This window comes from Meriones unguiculatus, chromosome 1 (genome assembly GCF_030254825.1).
Source record: "Meriones unguiculatus strain TT.TT164.6M chromosome 1, Bangor_MerUng_6.1, whole genome shotgun sequence".
Taxonomy (NCBI): Eukaryota; Metazoa; Chordata; class Mammalia; order Rodentia; family Muridae; genus Meriones; species Meriones unguiculatus.
In genome coordinates, this window is record NC_083349.1 from 40699122 (window position 1) to 40712789 (window position 13668).

General features: G+C 41.7%; 1 pseudogene; it reads left to right on the top strand.

The window, feature by feature from the left end:
• The first annotated feature begins 1708 nt into the window (after positions 1 to 1708).
• On the top strand, positions 1709 to 9603 carry LOC110555638 (ubiquitin-like FUBI-ribosomal protein eS30 fusion protein; annotated as a pseudogene).
• The last annotated feature ends 4065 nt before the right edge of the window (positions 9604 to 13668 follow it).

The following is a 13668-nucleotide window of genomic DNA, read 5'->3' on the forward strand; positions in this document are numbered from 1 at the left end:
AATAATGTAGAAATCTTAGAAATTAAAGGCTCGACTAAGCTGGGTGGTGGTGGAGAAACCCTGCTCAAAAAAACAAAACAAAAAAAGATTAACTAATGTAACAAACAATAGAACAGGATAGAAAGCCGAGAGAGATTAAAGACAAGGTTGAGAAAGTCTTACATTCAGCAACAAAGCAAACTAAGAGACCAACCCTGACCACCACCACCAAGATCCCAGGGACCAAATATATGCATTTGTGGTGTGGTGCTGGTGAGTTTATGCCAGTGTGACACAGGCCTTGGAAGAGGAAATTCATCTCCTCCGATTGGCCTGTGGGCATGTCTACGGATCATTTGCTGGATTACTGATTAATGTGAAAGGCACAAACCACTCTGGAGTTTGAGGTGCCATCCTGGGCACATAGTCTCAGGCTGTATGGTAAAGGCAGCTGAGCAAGGCAACAAGCAGCACCTCTCCATGACCTCTGCTTCAGACTGGGCCTCCAGGTTCCTGCCTTGAGTTCTTGCCTGGTTTCTCTCAACAATGAACTTTAACCTATAAGCCAAATAAACCTTTTCCTCCTAGAGTTGCTTTTGGCCACAGCAAGAGAAACTGAATTAGTGCAGGTGCAGAAGGATCTGAGATACAGACTGAAGGAATATAAATCTTAGTAAACATAATTATAGCAGGATGGTTCCAAAGTCTGGGGGGCAGAGTAGATATCCAATTACAGGGGTTCATTTAGAACCCCAAATAGACATTATAAAACCATAAAAGGTGTTATGTTGGTGTGGTAGAAAGGAAGCTGAGAAGCCTTAACCTTCACAGAAGTATTACCAGAAGAGTTGAAGACAGCACCATTGCCACAGACAGCAATGAAGAATCAATATGGCTGACTCTAGCTAAGACTCCCAGCAATAGCAGGTACGGAACGTGAAACAGCCACCACCTGTAACCTGGCAAGCCCTCTGATGGAGGGATGGGGACACCAACCCACCCACAAAACTCTTGACCCACAATTTGACCTGACTACAAGATGTACAGTGATAAGGTTGGAGCAGAAATTGAAGGAAAGGCCAACCAATGACTGGCCCAACTTGAGACCCACGCCATGAGAGAGAGGCCACCCTAACACTATTAAAGATACTCTGCTATACTTGCAGACAGGAGCCTAGCATAACTGTCCTCTGAGAGGCTTCACCCAGCAACTGATGGAAAGAGATGCAGAGACCCACAGCCAAACATCAGGTGGAGCCCAGGAAATCTTGTGGTAGAGGGGCAGGAAGGAATGAAGGAACCAGAAAGGTCAAGAACATCACAAAAAAAAAACCCTATAGAATCAACTAACCTGAGCCCACGGAGACTCAGTTCTGATTCTATGAACGTGTGTATTGCTTGAGGGTATAAATTAACTGTGAAATGATTACTTCTTTAATTAATTTATTTTTTTATGAAATGATTACTCTTACCACAAGATATTTTTTTCCTGTTAGACAATTGCCCTCCCTTGAGATAAAGAAAATAGCTTATGTCTATTTTTTAAATATTATACACCACACACAATATATAGATAACATAATATTATATATTCATAATATATGTGAATATACTATAAATATATATATTAACCACAAGCAGCTCTTTAAAAATAAATGAACTTAAAAAAAAAAAAAGCCCTCTTCCTTGACTCCATCTTCGAGGTAGCAGCAGTGGTGAACTCGAGTTAGTCGCCAACATGCAGCTCTTTGTCCGCACCCAGGAGCTACACACACACCCTCGAGGTGACCGGCCAGGGGATGGTCCCCAGATCAAAGTCCATGTGGCCTTATTGCAAGGCATTGCCCCCGAAGATCAAGTCGTGCTTCTGGCAGGCTCGCCGCTGGAGGATGAGGCCACCCTAGGCCAGTGTGGGGTAGAGGCCCCGACCACTCTGGAAGTAGCTGGACGCATGCTGGGAGGTAAAGTTCATGGTTCCCTGCCTCGTGCTGGAAAAGTGAGAGGTCAAACTCCCAAGGCGGCCAAACAGGAGAAGAAGAAGAAGACAGGTCGGGCCAAGCGACGAACGCGGTACAACGGTCCATTTGTCAACGTCGTGCCCACCCTTGGCAAGAAGGCCCCAATGCTAATTCCGAAGTCCTATCAAGATTCTGGCACTCTAATAAAGCCACTTTGCCCAGGCAAAAAAAAAAAAAAAAAAGCCTTGTTTTAACCAAGCCTATGGAAAAAAAGAAGAAAATAGTATCTTCAAAGAGTCATTTTAAAAATCTACTTTGATTGCTTTCCAGAATGGTTGTACCAGTTTACATTCCCACCAGGAGTGGAGGAGGGTTCCCCTTTCTCCACAACCTCTCCAGCATGTGTTATCTCTTGAATTTTTGATCTTAGCCATTCTGATGGGTGTAAGGTGAAATCTTAGGGTCGTTTTGATTTGCATTTCCCTGATGGCTAATGAGGTTGAGCATTTCTTTAAGTGTTTCTCTGCCATTCGATATTCCTCTGCAGAGAATTCTCTGTTTAGCTCTGTACCCCATTTTTTAATTGGATTACTTGATTTTTTGCTGTTTAACTTCTTTAGTTCTTTATAAATACTGGATATTAGCCCTCTGTCAGATATAGGGTTGGTGAAGATCCTTTCCCAATCTGTAGGCTCTCGTTTTGTTCTGAGGACAGTGTCCTTTGCTTTACAGAAGCTTTCAGTTTCATGAGGTCCCATTTATTGATTGTTGCTCTTAGAGCCTGTGCTGTTGGTGTTCTGTTCAGGAAGTTGTCTCCTGTGCCAATGAGTTCAAGGGTATTCCCCACTTTTTCTTCTAAGAGGTTTAGTGTGTCTGGTTTTATGTTGAGGTCTTTGATCCACTTGGACTTTAGTTTTGTACACAGTGATAAGTATGGATCTATTTTCATTTTTCTACATGTAGACTTCCAGTTAGACCAGCACCATTTGTTGAAGATGCTGTCTTTTTTCCATTGAATGGATTTGGCATCTTTGTCAAAAATCAGGTGTCCATAAGTGTGTGGATTTATGTCAGGGTCTTCTATTCGATTCCATTGATCCACCAGTCTGTTTCTATGCTAGTACCATGCAGTTTTTAGTATTGTTCTCTATAGTACAGCTTGAGATCAGGGATGGAGATACCTCCTGAAGATCTTTTACTGTAGAGAATTGTTTTAGCAATTCTGAGTTTCTTGTTGTTCCATATCTTGTACAACCACTCTGAAAAGCAATCTGGAGCTTTCTCAGACAACTAAGAATAGTGCTTCCTCAAGATCCAGCTATACCACTCCTAGGCATATATCCAAAAGATGCTCAAGTATACAATAAGGACATTTGCTCAACCATGTTTGTAGCAGCCTTATTTGTAATAGCCAGAAGCTGGAAACAGCCCAGATGCCCCTCAGTGGAGGAATGGATGCACAAATTGTGGTATATCTACACAATGGAATATTACTCAGCAATAAAAAACAAGGAAATCATGAAATTTGCAGGTAAATGGTGGGATCTGGAAAAGATCATCCTGAGTGAGCTATCCCAGAAGCAGAAAGATGCACATGGTATATACTCACTCATATAGACATATAATATAGGATAAACCTACTAAAATCTATACACCTAAAGAAACTAATCAAGAGGGAGGACTCTTGCTAAAATGTTCAATTCCTATCCAGAAAGGCAAAGAGGCTGGACATCAGAAGAAGGAGAAAAGAGGGAACAAGTCAGGAGCCTGACACAGAGGACCTCTGAAAAGCTCTGCCCTGCAGACTATCAATGTAGATGCTGAGACTTATGGGCAACCTTTGGGAAGAGTGCAGGGAATCTTAGGAAGGAAGTGGGAAACAGTAAGATCTGAAGAGGACAGGAACTCCATAAGGAGAGCAACAGAACCAAAAAATCTGAGCACAAGGTTCTTTCCTGAGACTGCTATTCCAACCAAGGACTATGCATGGAGATAACCTGAGACCCCTGCACAGATGTAGCCCGTGGCAGTTCAGTATCCAAGTGGGTTCCATTGTAATAGGAACAGGGACTGTCTCTGACATGAACTGATTGGCCTGCTCTTTAATTACCTCCCCCTGAGGGGGAAGCTGCATTACCAGGCCACAGAAGAAGACAATGCAGCCACTCCTGATGAGACCTAATTGACTAGGATCAGAAGGAAGGAAAAGAAGTCCTCCCCTATCAGTGGACTTGGGGAGGGGCATGCATGCAGATGGTGGAGGAAGGGAGGGATTGGGATGGGAGGAGGGAGGGAACCACGGGGGGGGGGATACAAAGTGAATAAAGTGTAGTTAATAAAGAAAAATAATAATAAAAAAACAAAAAAATCTACTTCGAGTTCTACACAGCCATCTTAGAGTTTACAGACCATCTTCATGTGAAAGTCATAAAACAGGCCGCACATGGAATGAAAGAAAATCTTTGACAACTATATATCAGCTGACACAATATAGGTTGGTGTCCTGGTTAATTTTTGTCACTTTGACACAAACTAAGGTCACCTATGAAGTCAATTGAGGAATTACCTCCATCAGGATGTTTGCCTAAGTGTGTGTGTGTGTGTGTGTGTGTGTGTGTGTGTACCATGGGTATGCCAGAAAAAGGTATCAGATCTCCTGGGACTGGAGTTATTACAGAGAGTTCTGAGCTACCACATGAGAGCTGGGAAACCCGCTCTTCTGCAAGGGTAGCCAGGCAGCAGTATTAACCATTGAGGCACCTCTCCAGCCCTCATACCTGGTCTCTTAAAGCTGCTGTATCTTAAGGCGGCAGGTCCATGATCTTACAGACAAAAGGGAAACTTCCAATACAGTTATATGAAACGTATAGTCAAAATGTTCAGGTTCATAACAAAGGAAGAACACAAAAAGCTGAAAGAGAAAAAACTGCCAAGTAACTTATAAAGGCAAACTTAACAAACTAACAGCCAATCTCTTAACAGAAATCCTAAAACCCAAGAAACCATGGAGTGAAGTAGGTAAAGTCCTGAAACAAAATAATTGCCATCAACATTATTCCCAGCAAAATTATTGATTAGAATTTAGAAAGGAATAAAGGACTTTCATAATGAGCATAAACCAAGTCACCCTATGACATGAAGCCACCATTGCAAGAGATACTTTTTTTAAAAATCCTAAAACAAAAGAGAAAGAAAAATATATGCAATCACAAGAACTCAGCAGAAAAAAATAAATCTCATTAGAAGAATTGATAAACAAGTGATAATTAGGAAAAGCCTTAACTTTGGAGATAAAACAAATAGGCTGGTTAAATTTAAAGAGATTTGACTCTTTATCACCTCTAAGAAATTTATCTCACTGGCAAAGAAACAAAGATTGAAAGTGAGAAGACAGAATATGACAGTCTAAGACAGAATGTGAAAAGCAAACAGGAGTAGTGATACTAGTATCTGATAAACTAGATTTCGAGCCAGAGTTAGTCAGAAGGAACAAAAAATGTTACTATGAATAAAGAGAAGCATCTATCAAGAAGAATAATTATTGTGGTACCTATGTAAGATTGGTGCAACCATAAACAGCTACCTTTCCCTCAAAAGAGACTGAGCCTCTCTACCCCTCCAAACAGATCAATAAAACTTCAGAGTTAAACCAATCCAAAGGGACTTAACAGACATCTGTAGAACATCTCATCCAACAGCTGTAGAATGTATTTTTCCCAGCAGCTCATGGAACTCTGTCTAGAAGGAACCACATTTCAGGCCATAAAGAGTGTACGAAAACTGAGATAGTTTCCTGAATCTTATTACGGAACCAAATTAGACCTCAACAGAAAAAGAAAACTATGTAGGGGGCTGGAGAGATGGCTCACCACTCTGCTCTTCCAGAGGTCCTGAGTTCAATTCCCAGCAACCCCATGGTGGCTCACAGCCAACTATAATGAGATCTGATCCTCTCTCCTGGTGTGCAGGTATATGTGCAGATAGAGCACTCATGCATAAAATTAATTCATTCATTTTTAAAAAAGAAAACTACATAAGGAGATAAATGGGGATTAAATGGTACACCTTTGAATAAACTATAGGACATTGAAAAAAAGGGAAACTTTCAAAATTGAAAGAATCAAATGAAAATGTAATTTACCTCAGTTTGCAAGGATTTTGTTGAGGATATTTTTTCATCAAGTAAATTGGTGTTTAGTTTTTTGTTTTGGTTTTGTGAGACCAGATTTCTCTGTGTATTCCTGGCTGTCCTGGAACTCACTCTGTAGAACAGGCTAGCCTTGAACTCAGAGGGATCTGCCTGCCTCCACCTCCTGAGTGCTGTGATTAAAGGCATGCACCAACACTTTTAATTTCTTTTTGTTGTTTTATCATCTGGTTTGTTGTTTTTTTAATCAGGGTAAGCATTCCTTTCCTTTTTATTTTATGAACTAGTTTGAGTAGCTCTAGTGTTTTTTTTTTTTTTTCCTTATTTAAAGATATTCAGAACTTGGTAGTGAATTCATTTGGTGCTGATCTTTTCTCTATTGGAAAATGATTACTGTTTCCACTTTATTGCTCCCTATAGAATTATCTATTGTTCATACCTTATTTGTGCAATTTTTTTTTTGAGACAGCGTTTCTCTCTGTATAATATTGGCTTTCCTGGAACTCACTCTGGAGACCAGAGGGTGGGTGGTACAACTTTTATACATCATACATACATACATACATACATATATACAAATCCATTTATTTCTAGATTTTCTAATCTATTGGTGATATAAGTTTTCAAAATATTTCCTAATGATCTTCTGGATTTCAGTGGAATCTTGTAGCATCCATATTCTCATCTTTAATTTTATTATTATTAATTTTTTTTTTGAGACAGTGTGTCTCTGTATAGCTCTGTCCGTTCTGGCACTTGCTCTGTACTCCAGGTTGGCCTCAACCTCAGAGATTCACCTGCTCTGCCTTTGAGTGTATGCTAATGGTGTATGCTACCACCTCCTGGCTCCGATCTGATTTTTTATTATTTCGTTCTGTCTGTTAATTTTGGGTTTAATTTGTTACTGTTTTTCTTAAACTTTGAGGAGACATCATTAGGTTATTTATTTGAAAATTGATTTTCTTTTTTAATGTAGGTATTGGTAGTTACAAACTCTACCTCACAGCTTCCTTTGCTGTATCCCAAATAAAAGTTTCTTTTATAGGCCTCTGCTTCGGTTCCTGCCTCCAGCTTCCTGCCTTAACTTCCTGCATTGGCTTTCCTCAGTCATGGACTGCAACCTGGCAGTTGGAAAATGAAATAAAGCCTTTTCCTTCTGAGTTAGTGTTGGTCAATGATTTATCACAGCAACAGAAAGCAAAGTAGAACAACTGGTTTCAAAAAACTAAACACACAAAAGACAAACCTCTCAGTCGATTAGCCAATTAATGAGCAAATAAACTGGATAGCTAGCTTATGAAAGAACAAGCTCGAAGTTACAGTAAATATATGAAAACATTCAGGGTCTTCAGCTTGTTGCTGTTGGATCTCTTATCCCAGCTTCCCCCAACTGTCGCTGCATCATTAAAGGACTTGATTACCTGGAAAATTTTGTTGGTAAGTATTATGTATTTTTGTATATGTATATGTTTAATTATCAGAAAATTGTACATCATTACTACATAGTGATTCTATCTCTCCCCAGGGAAAATGGCTACCCACAAGAAAAACAAAAACAAAAATGCCAGCAAGAAGGCAAAGGAAGAAACTCATATACACCACTGGTGGTGTGTAAGTTAGTGCAATGACTATAGACATCAGTGTGAAAAGTGCCTCAAAAACTGAGCTTCAAACTACCATATGATTCAGCAATAGCGTGATTGGGTATGTATGTGAAGAAGCTGAGGGCAGCTTGCCACAGGGGCTCAGCATACCCTTGTTTATTGTGACATCTTCCACAGTAGTCGAGTGATGGAATCAACTTAAATGTCAGCTGGTAAATAAATGGAGAAGCTAGAGAATTAGCTCAGTGATTAAAAGCACTTGTTGTTCTTACAAAGGACCCAGGTTCAATTCCCAGGACCCACATGGAGGCTCACCACTTCCTTAAGTACCACACATGCATGTGGTACATAGACATACAAACAGGCAAAGCACTCATATACACAAAGTGAAATGATTTTTAAATAAAAATAGGTAAATGAATAAGAAAAATATATACACAACACATTATATGGACCAGAAGCACGTGGCCAAGAGCATCTTGCTCTGAGGACTAAGAAGCCCAAGTGGAATACAGACAAGCATTATTGTGATTTTGGCTGGGGAAACCAAAGACAGAGGGTTGATATCTGCCCAGCTGTAGTGCCTTAAGGCTTATATTAAACCTAACAGGTCTCTGTGTCTTTTATTTGAAAAATAGCTGGTTAAGAAATAACTGCCACTGGAAATATTTTCCAACGTTCATTAACATAGACAGACTAACTAATGCCTGTTACAAATACCTGTTTAGTGTGGCACTTCAGAGGAACCTTAAAAAATATTATGGTCAGTGAGAGAAGCCTGACAGGAAACGCTGCCTGTTATCCCTCCCCATTTGCATGAAGTTTCTAGAAAAGGAACTAGGAAGCATACTGAGGCTTGTCTGTGGCTCAGAATGGGAGCCAGGACTTCTGCACCCAGCCATGAGGGACCGGTCGGTGATGGGCACATCCCGAACCTAGCCAGGCTGCGAATCTGGTCCACTTTCCTGAAACTCCCTGAGCTGGGCTGAGCTTTATGATGTGTAAATTACACTCCAATAAAGCTGCCTTAAAGAAGAAACAAAAACACCACACACTTTTTTTTAGCAGATTGCTCGTATATATGATGACATGTTGACCATTTTTGGATTAACCTTACTTTCCACAAGACACATCTTAGAATCATCCTTTTGGTAAAGATCTGAGAGTATTAAACTTAGGGTGCATTTTTTTTTGTCTAGTTGTGTGGCAAAAGTCTTCCTCAATCACTCTCCACCTTATCCACTGAGGCAGTGTCTATCCATTGAACCCAGAGCTCTCCAATAAAGCTAGTCTAGGTAGTTAACTTGCTGTGGGGAACTCTCTGGTCTCTGACTGCTAAATTACAGGTGGGTCATCATGTGGGTTCCAATGATTCAAGCACTGGCCCTCATGCTTGTTGGTTGTAGAAGATGAATTATATGCTGAGCCTTTGTGCAAGCCCTGTTGGCTTGTGTGAGACTGGATCTCACTATGAAACTCAAACTAGCTGAAACTTGAAATCCTCCTGCATCAGTCTCCCAAGGACTGAAGTGAGAAGCATGTGCCAGCTCACCCAGATAAAGTTGGTTTGTGTGTGCCTGAAAGATATCCATATTGCTCTCACTCTTTGATTGTTGAGCTGAATATAAAAATTAGGACTTCAATCATGAAAACATGTTTTCTTGTCCCCACGATCCTGGCATTAGGCTCAAAGCTGACTACGTCTGTTTCCAGAGCAAAGTCCAGCAGACCAGTGATGTCAGTCTTCCTGTTGTTTCCCATTTCTGTTCCATGTTGCTGTCCTCTGTGTATCTTTGCTATTAGACATGGCTGCTATCCCTTCCTCTGTCGGGATTCATTCCCCCGAAACAAGTACATCACCGTCAACTACCATATGTTTGAGAAAGGCCTCCAACTAGTCAAACCAAGAACTTAGAAACAAAAGGCAACAAGGATCTCAGGAAAAAGACAGAGTAAAGAAAACATAAAATAAATTTAAAAAAACTAAACTAAATACAATAATGAATATTTCAGAGAGATGACAGGCTAAAGGTTATTTTTGACAGCACCAAGGATTTAACACCAAAAACTACTCTGTCAAGAGCAAAGAGATGGAATCAGCCTAGGTGTCTATCAAAAGACAAATGGATTTAAAAACAACATGGCAGATAGATAGATAGATAGATAGATGTATATAGATATATATGTATGTACATATGCATATATATGGGGAGAATCTGTGTGCCTGTGTAATAGAATTGCATTCAGCTATAAAGAAGGAAATTAAGTCACTTACAATGAAGTAGATGGAACTGGAGAGCATCATGTTAAACAAAGTAAGTCAGACTCAAAAAAAAAATTGCATGTTTACTCTCAAATGTGGAAGCTGGATTTAAACATTTGTGAATGAAAGCAGAATGGGGACTGTTTGGGTGAGGAGAGGACCAGGGGAGGAGAAAGGACAGGAGAAGACAATGAGGATGAGCAAAGTTCAGTGATGTACATGTTTTAATATGAAATCCACTGTTGGCATACTTTAAAAAAAAAAAAAACTCTTTTATTTACATTTCTTTATTTACATATCTTTTTCTCCCTATTCCACTCCAACCCATTCCAACACTCCAACACCAGGTAGGACAGAGAAAGGGAGAGGGGACGCAGTTCTCTTAGCTGCTTCCTCCTGGTTAGTGTCATCGGTTTCCTTGGAGCCAGTCCAGTCCTCGTTTCAGGAGATCTCTAACTTCTTGTCTCATAACAGCAACCAGAAGCAGCAAGGGGGAAGCTGCAGCAGCCTTGTTCTTTCTCCTCTCCACTCTCTGGGCTCTGGCATTTATTTTCTCTCCACGGTCCTCAGGTTCAAACTATCTGCAGCTGTCAAAGAGCTCCTCCCAGAGGCCATATGAGGCTGCTGCTGTAGACCATCTGAATCAATCCTACATCCCATACCTAGGACCAAAACAAAATCATGTTTATATCCACAACAATCCACTTTTATATGCTTCCTGAAAAGGTATTATTTGAAAGTATTTAGAAGATATGATTTTTGCTTCTTTAACTGTCTCCCTTGATGATATACACTGTCCCAAAAAGCAATTACTCCATCACCCTGAGTTGCAGAAAGAAGGTAAGAAAAACAAAGCAATGGCCTGCTGAAGGATGAGCTGTGTGAAAGAAGGAAGTAGTTCTATTGTTAGCTGGAAATGCGGGAGCTGTATATTACTGTAGCGCATCCTAGTGTAACCTGACTAAATCAGTCACTTCCTTCTTACTCCTTAAAAATGGAAGCTGGGTGGCTAGCGAGATGGCTTAGCAGTTATGAACACTGGCTTTTCTTCTAGAGATCCTGGCTTTGATCCCCAGAACCCACATGGAGGCTGACAGCCATCTATAACTCCAATTCGGAGGGACCTAATACTCTCTTCTGGCCTCTGTGAGCACCAAGAACCTACACGGCACACATATATACATGCATGCAAATATCCCTACACATAAGACAAGAAAATAAAAGTTTCTTTAAAAAACGGAAGTTGGTCAGGCATGGTGATACATGCATGCCTTTAATCCTAGCACTTGAGAGGCAGAGGCAGGTGACTTTCTGAGTTCAAGAACAGCATAGTCTACAGAGTGAATTCTAGGACACCCAAGGCCACATAGAGAGATCCTGTACCAAATAAACAAACAAACAAGTGGATCCATCATACCAACTAACTCCCAACTTCTTTTATGCAACAAAGAAGAGAATTATATTTTAATCGCTGATATTCTGAATGTGAAATAAACAACATTATCTTATCTTTACTGAAAAAAATAACTGCTGGGATGACAGAAGGGGGTTCACATAGAGATGAAATTTTAAAAGGCAGCAACATCATCTTCCTAGATATATCAAAAGCAGCACAGGTTGGGCAGGGCGGCAAAGACCAGGAACAAAAGCTAATTGAGTTTGAGTGTTGGGCTCAGAGAACAGAGAGAGCCTTCTGTCAAGCAAAGGTCAAAGGTAAGGCAGATGCTGCTTCGTTTTGTTAGAGGCAGATTGGGAAAATGGCATATATCTGTAGGAATGGAGTGCCAGGCTAATAACAGAAAGTAAAGTCTTTAAGGAATGGCAAAGCACCCACAAAGTTATTTTGTTATAAAGGGAGCACACGGGAACCTCAGCACTGACCGTGGAGGTAAAGAAACAAGACAGTTGGCTTGGTGAGGTAGGACTCCCCTTCTCTCAGGAACAGGGGAGAAACGGGGGAAGAGGGGAGAGGGTGGCACCTGGAAGAGGGGGGCTATGATCAGGATATAAAGTGAATAAATAAATCAACTGATTAACAAAGAAAGAAGGAAATAAATAAATAAAGAATGAATGAATGAAAATGTCTCAGCAGGGTATCTCCTGTGCAGCTGACAGAGGGGGAGCAGAGTGGCCAGCTGCCATTTACACATGTTCCCAGAACCCACCCAAGCATGGATGACCGGCTCTGTTTCAATATAATACCCCAAGAGTAGTGAAAGTGTGAGAGACTGAATACTTGCGGGATGGGGTGCTCTTCCCTCCCAGATCTCCTCACTCTCCTGTGCTGCAGGAAGCCGAGGAGGAGAGAAAGAGAATTATTTCCTCTCTGTTACGGCTCCAACACACACACCCAGTGCTGAAGTTGAAGCAGAAGCAACAGAACAGAAGCGTCCCTGTGGTACAGACCTTGGGATCTGGAAAGGCGCTATGAGGCAGCATTTTAGACAATGCAGTGGTACTCCCTAGGGAGAGGAATTGTCACAGACCTGGGAAGACTTCCTGGGGGTGGTGACTGCTCCCTTCCACATGTTCACATGGAAAGGCTTTGTCCAACTGGTGTCAGCATTTGGCAAGTCAGTGGAAACTTCAGAAGGTGGAGCCTAGCGGAGAAAGGAAGTCACTGCAGGTGTGCCCTTGAAGGCTCTCTCTTGTCAGTAGTCCCTTGCTCTTGTCTTCTTCTTCCTGGATGCCAGGGCGTAAGGGGCTCTGCTCTACGCTGCCCACCTGGTCATGATGATCTCCACACTATACATCCAGAGCCAGCTGAGCATATTCTGAAACCACGGGCCAGAAGAAATCCTTCTGCCTTTTGAGTTACTGCTCAGGTATTTGTCATAGCAGCAAAAAGCTAACTAAACCCAGTGACAGGTGATACTGAAGCAAGAGAGAACAGCACCCAGGCACTGGCTGAGCCCTGCGGGACCAGTTACATTAAAAGAGAGAGCAGGCAACTGGGTCTTCTACAGGAGGCAAGAGGAAGCCGAGAGGCACCTAGGGTACTGACTATGTTGCTTGCTTCTGGCTTTAGAAGCAGTGACAAGATCTGGTTATCTGACAAAAGTTTTCTACATGTAATTCCATGAACACTGCACTGGTGGACTGAATCCTACTCCTGGGGATATCCTCAGCCCAAGACTATCCCACACTTTCTCTTCCTTTCCCTCCAAGCCAGAGTCTAAGAATCTGCTGTGCCTGGAAAGCTGCACCTGCCCATGTGGGAAGGCCGTTCAGTTGTGGTTTGGGCAGGAAAGAGTGGATATGAACGAGAAGATCTGATACGAACAAGAAGATAACATCTACCTAAGGGGATACTGGGAAAAAGTGGGGAAAGGCCCCCAGTCAGTGCCAAGAGCCTTGAGCAACTGAGCGACTAGAAACTCCTCCCCAGCTGTGCAATACTGTGCCTCCGGCCTCCTGGGCTTGTGGCAGCATGAGGAAGGTGTGCATGCTCAAGGGAGAGGAGGTGATGTCTGTGATGTTTGGGATTGAGAAGAGAAGCAGTTGCTCATGACCCAATCACCCTGCTCTGCTTTGGGGCTGTGTGTGTGTGTCTAAATTCTGTGTGAGAAAAAAAAGACAGCATTTCAGGAAAACACAGGAGCCAAAGCCTCCACTCCAGTCTTGGCTACTTTACCTGCAGGTTGCCTGTCTCTAACCCTGGATGTTTCTGGGCACTGTTTCCTTTTCTCAGCATTTTCTCGTCTGGTTTTGGTGGAC